This window comes from Diabrotica undecimpunctata, chromosome 7, assembly GCF_040954645.1.
Source record: "Diabrotica undecimpunctata isolate CICGRU chromosome 7, icDiaUnde3, whole genome shotgun sequence".
In the NCBI taxonomy this organism is placed as follows: Eukaryota; Metazoa; Arthropoda; class Insecta; order Coleoptera; family Chrysomelidae; genus Diabrotica; species Diabrotica undecimpunctata.
The window spans coordinates 101,228,841-101,245,582 of NC_092809.1; the positions used below are offsets into that span (position 1 = coordinate 101,228,841).

At 32.5% G+C, this 16,742-nt stretch overlaps 1 protein-coding gene across 6 annotated transcripts in view; it reads left to right on the plus strand.

Annotated features, from left to right (window-relative positions):
• Nucleotides 1-16,742, plus strand: part of for (cGMP-dependent protein kinase for) — a 790,239-nt gene that overhangs the window by 499,658 nt on the left and 273,839 nt on the right. The window lies entirely within an intron of this gene.

Consider the following 16,742-nt stretch of genomic DNA (forward strand, 5'->3'; position numbering starts at 1 on the left):
ACTAAAGTAATAAAAAATACATTAGTGAGGCATATTTTTTATCTTTTCTAAATCACAAAATCAAACAAATTTCTATATTTTATCATATCTTTAGTTCATACTTAGTTATTGTATCATATCTTTTGTATTTACATTTATGAACAAAACAACTTCCTTGAAAGGAATTAGAATATTGTTAGAATTGTTATATAGTGGGACCACACATTGTTTTTTAAATGGAATAATGTTCTTGTGCCTCTCTCTCTCTCTCACTATATATATATATGTATATATATATATATATATATATATATATATATATATATATATATATATTATATATATATATTATATATGTATATATATTATATATAATATATATATATATATATATATATATATATATATATATATATATATATATATATATATATATATATATATATATATATATATATATATATAGGGTGGACCAAAACGCCTAATTATCTGTTAATCTAATTAGTCTAATCTCTTAATGGATGGTCCGAATTATACAAAAACAGGGATACACCTATTTTGCAATGTGCTCAAAATATTGGTAATTTGACAGTATCCTAAACGATAATACATCTATTACATTTCTCCATGTTTCTCTATAAATAATATGATTTCGAATTCATCGATAATTCTTTGCCTTAGTTTTACAAGACTTGCTGGTTTAGTTTCATAAACTCTACTTTTCAAGTATCCCTAATAAAAATAATCTTTAGGATTCAAATCGGGTGAACGAAGAGGCCATTAAATACTACCTAATCTACCAATCTATCGTCAGGGAAATTTATGATCTAAATAACGCCGAATATTTACTCCAATATGAACTGAAAATTGGCTCCAAGCTTGTTTTTCAAGGCAGGTAGAATTTCATTTCTAGCATAGTTTTTTAGTATGGTTTTCACGTATCCACTGTGGATTTACTTTACTCCAATATGTACTAAGTAAAAAAGTAATACATTTGGCAAAAGTATTGATTGTATGACTGGTTTGTAATGTCAAAGTTTGAACGACAAATTATGAAACTACTTAAAAGCAATCTATTATAAAAATATAAATTGTGTATATAATATCAGCAAGAAGTTATTAAGAAAATATATTATCAATTAAAAAACACGTTAACAGTGTTTTATACGAAGACTATATTTAGAAAAGTGGTGGATGGCCCACTCCATAAAACAAGTAATAAACCTTTATCAAACAGCAGGTGGAAGTGATCTTATTAATAATAAAGAATAAGTGTTCACTAATTATTAATTAGTAATCGGGACTTAATCGTAATGTCCAATGACTTATACAAATTAAGAACATTGCAGATTGTGGGACTGGAAATGTTAACATTTTTAACAACTATAAAGCAAAAGTGGCAGAAGGCTAAGAGAACAGCCATAAAATTTTTTAAAAGACAGGAGAAAGAATGATTTATAAAAATAGAGATTAACGTAATTATCACGAAATTATTTAAACTGATAAAGAAAAGCGGAACATACATGGATGACCATTAAATCTTAAGAAATTGAGGAATATGGGGCTGTATATTAGAATTTGAATAATCAAACGATGTTTAGGAAATGATCACAGCACAACGTAAAAGAATAATTATAATATTAAAAAATACACGGTACCACAATACTGAAACGTAGCAAACGTTAAGAAAAGAGGAAGAATCTTTAGAAAAATTATACCAACGACAAGGCAGAACTGGTAAAAATGAAGTGTCGCTTATGTCATAAAACACAAAACGCAGAAAAGCTACAAGGCCGGATGAAATATTATTGTTAAGAATAATTAACAAGGAAAATATTGCCGTTTTGATAGATCTCTGTAACACCATAAGATGGGATCCTTCCAAAGACTGGCTTCTTTCAACTTCGTAATGATTTCCAAAACGACAAATGCAAAAATTGCAATGAATATCGGACCATTGCTCTAATGAGCCATACTGAGAAAACTTCCATTAATAATTATAAATAGCCGAATATATAGCAAGAAGATTTATAGAAAGGTTTTACATATATACTTTTAAACAGTTTTTGAAAGATTCCAACGTGAAAAATTTATGAATATTTTTAAGAGAGATAACACAAACAGTACACATTGTATTACTATTTACCAAAAACAGATAGCAAGGGTGAGAGTTGAAGAGAGAAAAGACAGAGGAAGTAAACATACTTAAAGAAGTTCGACAAGAATACATATTTTGCCACTTCTATTCAACTTTCCCAGGGAACACCAAAAAAGTTAACAAACGTCAATATTTGCTTATTATTTGTAAGAAGTAAAGCATCACTTATATGGATTATGCGATGAACTATACAAGGAGCGAAAAATCCGGGTAGACGGAGAATGTCATGGCTAAGAAATGCAAGAGACGGTTGGCCTGCAGCTCATTAGAACTCTTTAGAATAACCTTAAGATAGCAATGATAAGTTATAAATCCTCCTCATCTCCGATAGGAAAAGGAACCTAAAGAAGAAGAAGGGATTCCTTCAAATTACCTTTAATAAGGTAATAAATTATTTCGTTTTTTGTTCTAGGGTTTCTGGTAGTTTTTTTTAATACCATCCTCCAAAATATACACCAATTGAGGTTGGTGCCTCAAATTATTTTATCTTGCATCTTTCCCTGTTTTGCAAGCTTTCAGATCCTTAGTTTCTTCTAAAATATTATGTAAAATCGCTTATTATCCTTAAATAACCTTCCTAAGGTCATTTAAGGATAATACTAGATATGAATGCCTAATATAGCTTCTTGAGAACATTTTCCATTTGTCCAATTGTTATATTCTTATTATATATCTATTTCAAGTTATTCTTTTTTATATAACTTCTACATAAATTATTAAAAAAAATGAAATTCAATACAATGTATTACCCCCAAATAATGACATTAGGTCCAATAAGAGGAATCTGAAGATATATTATGAAGATATTTAATAAAAATATTTTCCTCCATTTTATTTACCTTGACCAAGGTGAAAATCTTTTTCGTATAATTATTTCGTTTTGTATTTTAGTATTTTGATAATTGTTTTAAATAGCATCCTACAACGCTTACGCCAATTCAGGTTGGTGCCTCGGTTTATTTTGCATGTTTCCTAGTTAGTACATGTTTCCGTCCCCTTCTTTTTCGGAAAACTTTGCGTATATATACCGTCTCTTTAGTCCTAGAGGCCCATGGTTTCTATTTTCTACCATTTTTTCCATTCATTTCTGTTTTTCGTCTTTTCCTCCCAGCTCGGTATTTTCTTATATCGGTTTTAACTTCTTCTAACTACTTCTTTTTTGGTCTTCCTCTTCTACCTTTTCCACCCTCTTCGGTTAATACTATTTTGTATGTCTTTGTGAGCATCCCATAAATCTGTCCCGGTTTTTTATTAATAAAGCCAATATTTTATATGCTACATCTAATAGAGCAATTCCACTCTAATTTTGGCATAGGTTTTTATCTCCCTTTTTGTGAATTGGACATATAGATGCATTTTCCAGCCTTGTGGCAATTTTTATTTTTCCAAATTCATTTTATTATGTTTTTGTGTAATAGCTGTCCACCTTCCTTAAATATTTCTGCTGTGATGCTATTTTCTCCTGGACTCCTATTAGTCTTTAGCTGCTTCGTTGATTTCGGTCTAATTGTTGTATTGCTCCGGTCCGGTTTGCGATTGTATTTCATTGGCATTTTGTTCTGGGTTTAGCAGTTCCTCAAGTATTTTGCTCACCTCTCTAGTTTTCTTGGTAAATCACCTATTAGCAAAAGCTAATAGGTGATTCACCAAGACCTTCTGCTTCTGCAGAAGTAAAGCCTTCTTTACTTCTGCAGAAGTATGCGATTCCAGAACCTTAGCTTTATTGACTTTGACTTGTTGGTAAAAATTTTTAATCTCTTTGTTTATCATACGATTTTCCATATCTTGTGAATTCATTGCCCAGTATTCTCGTTTCTTTTTTCTGTATGCCTGTGTACTTTTCCTTTGTTGCTTTATAACTCTTCCTCGCTTCTGTTGTATTCAATATGTTTATTTATATTTTAGCTTTTCTTATAGCATCTAATTCCCTTTTACATTCTGTATCAAACCAATCTTTACTGGTTACTCTCTTTTATGTCACTTCCGTTATTATTTTCTTTATTTGTGTTTCATCATTTGGATTCTTAGTCGGTAACATCATTTGGAATTGTGTCTTCTAATCTTTTTGTTATTTCTTGTTTTAACTGGTCTTTAACCTTTTCATCTTTTAGCTTTTTTATGTTATAACACTTGGTTGTATTTAGTTTCTGCTTCTTCTTCTTTCTGCATGGTCCGTGTTGCTATCTGCCCTTAGGAAACTTCTAACATTTACATCCTAACAAAACTTTGGGAACTATTTTTCAAATTACTTTCCTAATTTTGAAAAAAGTTTAAATAAATACCTAATACAGCTTTGTGAGATTTCAAACTTTTACATTCCTTTTTCCTACATAAACTATTATTTTAATAAAATTGTTTAGCATCATTTTAAAATAATGCAAATAAATTTATAAAAGTCACATCCTTAAGGTACTACGTCCTTAAGGTCTACGATTATTAATCTAGCAAAAATAAAGAAAAACTTGCGAATTTGGCTAGTGGTGTAGTAATTATTTGGAGCAGTTTACGTAGAAACAATTATTATTGAACCTACAATCAAATGTGGTAGAGGTAATGGATTTTGACAAGAGATATGAGTCATGCGGATGCAGTACACAAGTTTGTCTGTTATTTACAAGGTCATAGCTCTTGTCAAAATACATTACCTACAACGCAAAACTCGTGACATTTTTTAAAAGCTTTCAGTAGCAAAAAGTTGTCTCCGTATCCTAAAGGCCAAATAATTTTGAAATAGTTCCTTAAATGTGATTTACATTATACATATATACATATATAATATTTTAAAGTTATTATTGTCAAAACTCATAAAATAAGTGGGTTTCAGTTTCCTTACAGGTAGTTGTTCGTTAGTGAACTGTTGCTTGGTTCTAACACATGTAAAGTAAAAAATTATATACCTACTTAATATATTTTATGATTCATTTGACAGAAGTATATAAATTGGTTTTTTAAGAGCAACTTCCCATGATTATGTTCGCCATATTATGAAACCAATACTGGTCAGTAGCAACTCGATTTTTTAACTTCCAAACCGGTTCAGTATTATGTAGTCAAGATGACAGTTTGCATCCTGCATGAACGTGGAAACAATTTCACCAATTAATATTTATTAGTAATTTCTTGTATGTTCGAATAGTTTTTGATAGTTGCTGATGGTACAAAAATATTTTTTTTTTAACTTTATTCAAATTATCTTCTTCAGTTTATTTAATTATCCACTCTCTACCTCTTCACATCTTGTATTTTAACAACCTTTCTTTGTTTGACTGTTTTCTGACTCAGTGTTACGTTTTTTGCATAGCGCTAAATAAAACTGAATAAAAAATCTTTTCTTTACGACCTAACGTTCAGTACAGAAACACAATTACTTCAGACATTTGCATAATAATGGTGTAATTTTTTTGGAATGCAAAGAGTACTGACTGGTGTGAGGTGTGTCGGGATGTTAATTGAATTGCCTTGATTAATAATGAATCAATAAAGAAAATAGTTAAAAATGCAGCTAGTAAAAGTTGTATTGTCTTAACAGATACCATTAAAGAGGTAAACCAAATCATTTTGATTTTAATGGTTCCAGATATTTTAAAAAAATTAAGCGTTGTGTAATGACATGCTGCCAAAATTATATCTTAATTTTTAAAATTCACAGGAGGTAAATTAATAATATATTTGTTAAAACTTACCAGCTTTAACATAGGTTATTCTATTCCAAAAACCGTCGATTTAATCAACCACGTCCAATTTCTTTTAAAATATGTATTTCTCCAAATATTTTTTCATCAATTCGAGCACAAGCGACCTGGTTACAATACATCAGTAATTCTTCAAGTGATTCGTCATTTGCACCTTCTTGAGAATTTCCACAAGCGTGACATATTGGCTTTGTCAAAAACTGTTTTACAATCAATGAAACAAGAGAAAACAGTAACATTAACATCACGACAGTCCTGAACTAAAGCTTACTGAATAAGACCTCTAATACACAACTATCTGATCCAAAAATCAGTTATTTGACATTAATAATAATAGTGTTTCTTTCTACTGCTGGCTGCTTAGAAGTATAGCAGAGTAATCTTCTATTTTTGGAGCCTGTGGTATACTAGAAAGGTAACGTGGACAGTTTTACACTTCATCCGCTTCTTCCTACATTTGGTTTTACACAAGTTACACATTGTATTCGGCAGCGGAATAAGACAAAGAGATTCATTGAGCCCCATGCTTTTCAATTTGATCATGGATAAAATCATCAAAATCATTAACAAAGGAAGAGGATACAAAATGGGAAACAAAGAAATAAAAATACTCTGTTACGCAGACGATGCAATATTGATAGCCCAAGATTAAGATAGTCTGCAAATACTGGCCACAGATTTAACATAAGAGCAAAAGAATTTGATATGACATTCTCATCTCAGAAAACTACAACAATAGTAGTTAGCAAAGAACCAACCAGATGTAAAATAGAAATTGATGGCATCAGTACTGAACAAGTAATAGAAATAAAATAACTGGGAATTACACTGTCAACTATGCAGACCTAGACAAAGAAGTGAGAGATCAAGTACAAAAAACAAATAGACTGGCAAGATGTATTAATAACACTATATAGCGAAACAGACACATTAACACGCCAGTGTAAGACCAATACTGATATATGCCTCAGAAACAAGACCCGACACAGCCACAACGCAAAGGCTACTGGAAACAACAGAGATGAGAGTACTGGGAAGAATTACAGGAAATACGCTGAGAGATCGAAAGAGAAATAAAGACATTAGAAGAAAATGTAAGGTACAGTATATAAATGAATGGACACAAAATAGAACAAAAAAATGGAATAACTACATAAGCAGAATGGAGGAGACCCGTGTCGTCAAAATAGCAAGAGATAAGTCACCAATCGGCAGATGTATCGGATGACCGCGCAAAAGATGGTGTGACAACCTTCCATAGAAGTATTAATCCGCCAATAAACAAGCAGAATTGCTTATAAACAGGAAGAAGAAGAAGAAGACCCATGGTACTCAGACTGACTCGAGCTAGGATCTATATATTTGGGTATTCTGCGGGATAGTCAAACAGACTACCTGGAAAGAATCTATTGTATTGGTGTCATTCTTATAATTGTATGCTTGCGATAGAATGTCTATTAGGAATAGGGCTAGATTAGTGTTAGGAGCATTTCTAGCAACACAACCTGATAGGATTTTGAACACCTTATCAGTTTTCAATAGCGTTGATCCTCACCTCCAATTAACATGTGAATTTGAAATTGAGAATAGCAATAATCCCTTTTTTAGATTTGCGATCCATTCTCATACACTGGGCACTACGTGGTACAGAAACAAATGGCTAGCAGCCGTTTCTTAAATTATTATTCTGCACTTCCAACGAAATATAAACATAACTTAGTACAAGCTCTTAGTCTTACATACGTTAACATAGAGTCCCCTCCTTGAAATGTACCATTTTCTTAAATATCCATCAGCTCTAAATAAACGAACTGACATCGATAATTTGAGCCAGATTTATTACTCTCTCATCTTACACAATAAATAAAAATCACATCATATCCCTTATTCCGAGTTAGACAAATAGTCTAATATTAGTCCGCTATTCAAAACCTCCCGTCAAACAAAATATTCCACATACTTCGTATATTTCTTCATCAATCCCTTTCGACAATTCGCACTGTCAAGCCATGACCACCCACTTGATAGAATATATATACACATGTGCGGCTGCTTTTATTTCCTAAACAAATAAGTCGCAGTGTCTTTTCGTGCTACGTTGTGTCACCACAAGAAAACCAAATGCAGCTGTCGGCGAAATTTAAATTCATTGAACAATTAAATTTCTTTTATGTTTCTTGTTGTGTCGTCTCCAGAATAATAGATATGTTGTTCATCTATAATTTTCATTTCAGAATTTGGCCATCTATCTTCACTGCATCCTAAAATATCGTATGTTCAGGCGAGTCATTTCTTGAATACTATTTGCTGCTTTGCCTGCTTGGTACATGCTTCGAATGTTCCACGTACCAGTCTTTTTAGCTTTTGGAGCATTATTGGCTGACCGGGAATTCTTAGCACCCTCTCCCCACTTAAGGAGTGCAAGGTACTGAGGCTCGTTTGTGTTGGATTTTCAGCCATTGTGGTATCCTGTGGATATCCTTATGGATCTTTCGGGCCAATGCTTTTTAAATGCATTCTTTTTTTTCGAATCCTGAGAAAACTAATAAATATTTTTGAAAAATTTAAACGCAGAATGAAAGATTACGTTATTACCGAGGGCCGAAAGTCCCTGAAAACTTCTATAATATTTATTTTAATAAGTTACAAGGGTGAAAAAAAAGAAAATTTAGTCTGATTTTTAATTTCAAATATCTTATTTAAAAAAACTTTTTGTTTATTCTAAGGGACTTTCGGCCCTCGGTAATAATGTAATCTTTCATTCTGCATTTAAATTTTTCAAAAATATTTGTTAGTTTTCTCAGGATTTAAAAAAAAATGAATGCATTTAAAAAGCATTGGTTCAAAATTTTGCACCTACGCTCTTAATGTGGTAGTTATCCCGTGGCTTTTCACATCTCAATGCCGTTGGCTAAGTTAACTCTTCCGCCTTTGGAGTCAATTTCTCAGCTCCAGGACAATGAAGTGCCCTACCACATGTCAGTTCTTCCACCCGTAGCTGTTGACCAACAAATGGGGGATTACTTTTTACCGGTAATCGTTCGGTTACTTCGCAGTATCACAACCGGTTAAATCATAATTACTGCCTGTGATTATTCAGTATTAGCCCGGTAAAGAGATTTTTCTCTACCACTCCGATCCTGTAATGACATAGCTGCTGCCCTATGCCATACTCTCAGTTGATCTGTGGGTGTTTGTTTGGAAGCCTTATTCACACCTGTCCCACATATCTCTAGGGCGTTCCCTATCAGCCATTGGGACGAGCCATGTTGAAGTTGAGAACTACCCCCTCCGAGTTTGTTTTCCAAGAAGTACTGAAGAGCCCCTACTCAATTCAGAACCACTCCTTCTTGGAAACTACACTGTCACCGGCACTACACGGCAACATTACTTATTGAACCTAAACCCAAGAAATACTGGTTTTATATTAAATATGGTATAGTTCCTCAATAAAGCTCATAGCTTCTTAATTTTTATCCTTGCTATAGATAGCATGTTGGTGTTGGTGGTCGTCCTCTGCTGCGTTTGTCTTGTCGATGTCTTGTCAATGTCGACCACCAACACGCTGAATGGACGACATTGGACGAATATCCAAGAAATGGCAACAAGAAGCACAGAACCGTGAAGAGTGGCGAAAAATGGGAGAGACCTATGTCCAGCAGTGGACAGAAGAGGTTGCATGATGATGATGAATGAATATAGATAGCATGTGTGTATGCAATTCATTAATAAAAACATTATAGTGCTATATATTTATTGTGACAATTAACGATAAAAGCATAGTAATTAAATGTGATATAATTATCCCATAACATACCAATAAAAAATACTATAACATTGATAGTGTTAAGTTGATTTATAGTTTTTGCTTCAGTTTTTCGGGTGACAACCTTGTTTTTAATTTGTTTTTATTTATTCTAAACGACATGGCATGGCCGATGCGGTTTCAAAGAATGGCTTTCGATTTTCTATTCAAGGTAAAACGCGAATTTCGCAAACTTTGTCGGTCGCAACCGGTGCTATGTGAGCGACTCGGTAACATAAGCATGGCTAACCGGCAACGAGAAACACGCCGTTGAGTTTTACACAATTTATTGAAAACAATAGGGTAGGCGATTATAGCACTTTTCAATGTACAGGATGGTTATTTAGTAATATCACACAGAACTACCACGTACTTTGACATCATGAGATTATAGACCAGGGGAGGAACGATTTTCCCAGACAGTCTGTGATATAGGTATCTAACAACTGCTTTCGATACATTTGGTGATAAAAAGATGTAATAAACAAAATATGCAATAGATTAGACGTCATTTTTTATTTAGAAATAATATACAGTGTATTCACAAAGTCTGGCAACGGTAAAAAAAACTTTTACCCGCACTATCTTAACGGATGTGACGTCATCGACATTTTTTTTAAATAGAAAGGGCATATTTTATCTAAAAAATGAAAAGCCCATATTTTTCTGAGTACAACCGTACCAAACTTATCACATTCAAACTTCAGTATACAGAGTGTAAAGAAAACCAGTGCTCGTATTTCTTAAAATTTAATTCATAATTTATTTTACAAAGAAGTCATTTTATATTAAAGACAAACAAATAACGTAATTACAACAAATGCTCGAATGGAGTGGCCTATTGTTGTACGATACAGAAGGTAGATTGTTTATCTATTAAAGATAACCAATTCCATTCAAATGATAATGGCTTTGTAATGGGCTGTAGATCAACAATACAATAAAATAAAGTGGTAACGACTGTATCCAGTATATTGCCAAAACTCAAGTAGGTTGTGAAGACATGTCAAATTCCTTAGCAACCAGACAGTAAGTTCGTAGTTACTATTGGATATGCCAATATTAAATTGATTTGTTGTGTCACATCGATTTAGAAGTCTGCACTAGTATCTTTTTGAGAAATATTACCCTAGTAGAAGTAATTTGAAATTACGATGGTGCTGCCAGAAAAACAGCGAATAGAAGTTTTGATGATCTTATGTTACGGCGCGGCGATCGTAGAAGAAGAATGGCGGAAGTATGCGATATCTTTAATGAAAAATATGCTGATCGAGTACCAATAAGTAAAGCGATGATAAGCAAATTATTGCATGAATTTAATGATATTGGCAATGTTAGAGATAAGCTCAAGAATGGCAGACCCACTGTTTCGGACGACAATTAATTAAATGTTTTACTTGAAATTGAAAAAAATCCTTATTATTCATTTACAACTTTATCAACTAACAATGGGATCTGTCGTGGTGATGTTCATAAAATTCTAAAAAAAAGACGACTTTGATAGACGCTTTTAGTTTTGTGAAAATATGCAAGAGTTATGTAATCGAAATAATGGATTTGAATATAATATCTTGTTTTTCAAAGAGGCAACTTTTTGTTTAAATGGTACCGTTAATAGGCAAAATTGTCGTTATTGGGCAACAGAAAATCCCAATTGGACAATGGAAGTTTATACCCAATATCCCCAAAAAGTAAATGCATGGGCTGGGATTGTTAGGAACACCATTGTAGGCCCGTATTTTTTGACGTTACTGTGACGGGTGCAAGGTATTTAGAAATTTTGCAAATCTACGTAGTTCCATTTTTAACCGCAACATTTCTAGATATCAATAATCCTGGTCAAATAGATGCGACCATTTGGTTTTATCAGGATGGAGCAAGTCTACATTATGCTGTAGCGGGTAGAAATTTTCTAAATTCAACTTTTCTCAATCGCTGGATTGGACGACGCGGCCACATTTAATCCCATGGACTTTTCTATTTAGGGTTATTTGAAAAGTAAGGTATATGCAAACCGACCTATCAATTTGGTACCTCAAACAGAGAATTCCTACTGAAATGGAACAAATTACACCAGTGATGTTGTTAAACATAACCCAAGGAGCTCAATTCGAGCATTTGTTGTAATTATGTTATTAAATACTTCTTTAATAATTTTCTGAGTAAAATAAATTTTGAAATAAATTTTAAAAAATACGAGCACTGGTTTCCTTTACACTCTGTATACTGAAGTTTGAATGTGATGAGTTTGTACGGTTATACTCAGAAAAATATGGGCTTTTAAGTTTTTACATAAAAATATACCCTTTCTATTTAAAAAAAAAATATCGATGACGTCACTTATGCTAAGGTAAAGTACATTCATTTAGCAAATTCTCATCAGTAAATATGAGCACGTGTTGATATTCGCCGTCTCATTCGTCAAGAGGCTATTAAAATAATTTATTACCTTAAGCCAGCCAGATTCTCATGTTACAGATCCACACTTGCCAGCATTTTAAATTCAAATTGTATCGTGTTGATTTTTAAGTTAATATATTGTGTTATATTTATGTTATTAGTTATTGTTAAGTTATTTACTGGTCGTGTTCTTTTTTAGAGTTTAGTTTAATTGTGATATAATGAATAAATTTCAAGAAATTCTTACACTAACAGTTTCAAAAGTAAATATTTTTAAAAATCATATGATACATAGGTCGTACATCAGTACAACCCTGTTTGGCTTACACGTGGTTCTATTGACGATTGGGAATTTGTAAAATGAATAGGGTTTATTTGAGGTTTATTTTCAAAAAGGTTAAAAAACAAAAGTAATGAAAATTATTACTTTTGTTTTTGAGTTAAGTCATGAGATAATAGGCCGTTTCCACACTTTATGAATAAACTGTATAAACAATGTAAGATCGCAATTTGATTTGAAATATTAAAAGGACAGGTAAATTATATGGGAAAATGACACAATTTTACTGAAAAAGCTTAGAAAATCCCTTAAAATGAAAGTTTGTTAAGTTACTTTTGTTAATTTGTTGTTTACTATTTGCAAAAATATCTTCAAAAGTCGATTTTTTGAAAATTATTAGTAACTTTTCTAAAAATACACAAAAAACTTTGATTTAGCGCGTTAGATTAATGACAATATCACAAATATTCAGTTTTTAAAATTACAAGGAGTTTCAGTCAATAGTTATTGCCAACTTAAAATTGTTTATCCCAAACAACTTTTATCTACAACGTTATTATACGTAAACTATTGGGTTCACATGAATTTTGAAAGCACAAAATTGAAGAAAAAAGGCTTATTATATCATATTCTTACTTGAAATTCTGGACTTCCGAATCATTTTTAGAACATGACTGCCTGCGACTTCTCTGGGTTTACTGCGATTTTCCATTGAGTGCACCAATCTTCCAACTGATCTAGCGCATGTTGCTGGTATCTTTTCGTTAGGTTTAAGTCCAGACTTCTCGCTGGTATTACTGTGCCATTGGCATATAGACTGAGCATATTGTCACTAATTACGTGAAATGAATAGATAATGACAATAGAATGCCTACTGCTTCCCAGTTCTATTTTTTTTTAAGAGACTATAACTTTGGAATTAATAAAGTTAGTAATATCTAAAAAGTATGTCATTTAGCAATAATTAGACATTCGTAATTTCTTATTAATATAGGTATACAGTGCATTATAGACACTGTAAAATCGCTAATGCAAAAATAATTATGACAATATCAAAATAAACAGAAAAATTCCTGTACGTAATAATCACTTATATTTGCACTAAAAAGCATGAGTGACCTTCAGGTTGTCTACACTAAGTATGTAATTTTAAAACAATATGTTTTTGCAGATAAGTAAATGAACCTAAATCTAAATAAAATGTCTTCGTTGGTAATTTGTAGATAATAGATTTTTGAAAACAAGGAAATACGTTTAAAAATTCAGTAAATTATCACTTAGTTATTTCTGTGCATTATTTTTAGTTATCTTTATAGTTTTTCCTGTCTTTCTTTTTCCTATTATTAGTTATTATTATTATAAAACAAATAAGGGCAGAGGAGCGAGCTCCTATTAGCCCAAAAAACAAATAAAAATATTATAAAACTGATAAAAATTATAAAGTTACAATTAAGTTAGGAATGTTACCTCGAAGACGTCGATGCTTGAATGTCGTAAGTCGAATGACGTAAGAATGGTAGTATATCTTCAGAATTAGGTATTTGGAGATCTGGACTCCACACTGGCTTTGCAAACTCAAGAATAGGTCTGACATATATTGAGTAAAGTTTACTAACAGAGGTTAGATATATACGTGTAAAACATTTACGGATCAGAAAAATTTTCGAGTTTGCACGTTTACATACCGACACTATGTGATCAGACCAATTTAAGTTACTATTAAATATCACTCCCAAGATCGTTGTGTGAGGTTACTGACTTTATGGAATGTCCATTAATAAACTACGGTAGTGATGGATTGATTTGACAATTGTAGTACAACGCATTTTTCAATGTTAAGCGAAAGTAACCATTCTGAGGACCATTTGAATATTGCTTCAAGACCGTGTTGAAGAACATATTGGTTACTAATAAGATTCACATATAATTTCTTATCGTCAGCGTATATCGAAACGAGCGGAAGATTACTAGTGTAGATACAAAAGAGTAGTGGTCCAAGTACTGATCCTTGTGGGACTCCGCTCAACTTATTTATCTAGAAAAGCTTCCCCAGTACGAACCCGGGAATATATGTCGGATAGAAATTTTAAATCGAAATTTTTAGCTTTACGCGGATACCATAGTGATCCAATTTAACTAGTAATCAACGTTTAGGAACACTATCGAAAGCTTTGGAGAAGTCTAATTAGACTACAACATTGATCAATTGTATACACAATGAAGTAAGTTTGTGATCGTTGAACAACCCTTGAAAAACCCATGCTGTTGATGAGGGACATTTTCTTGAAATAGGACACATAGCTTCCGAAATAGAGGTTTTAAAGGGTCAAAGATCGGTTTGAAGCAATTATAGAAGCCATTGAAAAGGCAGTTATGACGCTACTGATGCAAAACCTAGAGTTAAAGGTAAAGGGATACGACATTAAATAAAATCCTTTGATTTTATTATGTGTTTGAAAATAATGCATCCAATTCTGCCAATGGTTGTCAAAGTTAGAAAATTCATTTAATCATTAGACATAGATATTTGTGAAGCTATAAAGGAGGTTTGAAACTTACCGCTTGCTTTGGAAGAATTAAGGATGGGACCATCTATATTTGATAATATTCCAAAGTAAAAAACACTTGTGATAATGTTCAAATTGACATTTCTACTCTGAGAAAACGTACAGTTTCTACTAAAGTAGAAAATAATCGCTTTCAGATCGAATAATTTAGTCATGAAACGATAAATTTGACCACGAATAAAAAAATATTTATTTAGTAGGGAAAACCATATCGGGAAATATAGATGGGCTAGTAAATCAAGATTTAACGTACACCTCAGAACATTTTGATTTGAATTCTTCAGAATTAGAAGCTTTCAGAACAAGAATACTTTTAAAAACAAAAAAGAGTAAAAATAATTTACCTTTGAAAGCTCTCGACTGGCTTGATTTGATGTCTTAGCATAATACATATAAAATCGATGTTTCCAGTATTTAACCAACGAATGGTAAAATTTGCCACAATTACTGTAACAAGGTGTACTTGTGAGAGAAGTTTTTCTAAGCTAAGCATAATAAAGTCGAAACTTTGATCGATACTGCTGCAAGACAATTTGGAACATCTAATGGTGTCCTTTCTCGAACAAAAACTTGGTGTAAATATAGACAAAGATACACTGGGGTGCAAAATTAACCGAAGACTCAGATTTTTCCTAAAAACTGGCATTTAAAAAAGTTTAAGATGTCCCCAATTGAGTATTTAATAATAAACAAAATTTAAAAGTCAAGTTTATTACAACTCAAGAATGTTACACAGAAAAAACAATAAACCATTCAAAAAATTTGAAAATCTGTAAAGAAACATAAATTATTTTTTTAATATAAACATTTTTTATGGAAAATGATATTTAGAAGAGTGTATTACGGCATACTTCAGATTAAGGCAGCAAAGTCTGCTTAGGAGATTTGTTCCCATTCGTCACGAACTGCTTGCTCCAAATCATTCATGGTTTCAAACTCACCATGGTTACGTCGCATACATCGTCCCAGAATAGCCCATGCATGCTCTATTGGATTTAAGTCTGCACTCCTAGAGGGCCATGGTAATAAACGAATCCCAACTTTATTCAAGTAATCCCCTGTTATTTTTGTGATGTGCGGACGAGCATTATTTTGCATCAGCCGAAAGTTTTCTTCAACAAATGGGGCAAATGGCACTACATGATCTTCCAAACATTGCTGAACATACTGTTGAGCGTTCAAATTGCCCTCTTGAATTGTAACAAGTTCTGTATGAGCCTCTAGGGAAGTGCCTGCCCACACCATTATACCACCTCCACCAAATTAAACTCTCGGAGTAAAACAACATTGCTGATAAAATTCACCAGCTCTTCTCCATATTCTAGACTTCCCATCTGATGAGTATCTGTTAAATCTTGATTCATCCGTGAAAAGCACAGCACTCTAATCGACAAAACCCCAATTAAGATGTTCGCAAGCGAACTGTAAGCGTTGCCTTCGATGATCTGCTGTTAATAGAAGTTCCGTGACAAGTATTCTGGACCTTAATCCATATTCGTTTAAGCTTCTTCGAACGGTTTAAACGGAAACTGTGTTTATATGGACATCATTTAATCGTTGAACAAGTACTGGTGCTGATAATGTACGATCGCGTAACGCTTATAACCTAAGAAAGCGATATTCAACTTGACTTTTGTTTCTTCGTCTACCTTGACCTGGCATCCTGGTGTATTGTCCTGTTTTCCGAAATCTTTGTACTGTATCACACACACATACTTCGAGAAATTCCTAAAGCATTTGCGATGTAACAAATGCTCCGGCCATCATCCTGTAAAGCAGCAGCTTGTGCTACTTCTTCTGGTGTCATAATTTTTTAATGCAATCTTTAAACAGGACACAATGCAAAAACCTACAGCCGAAC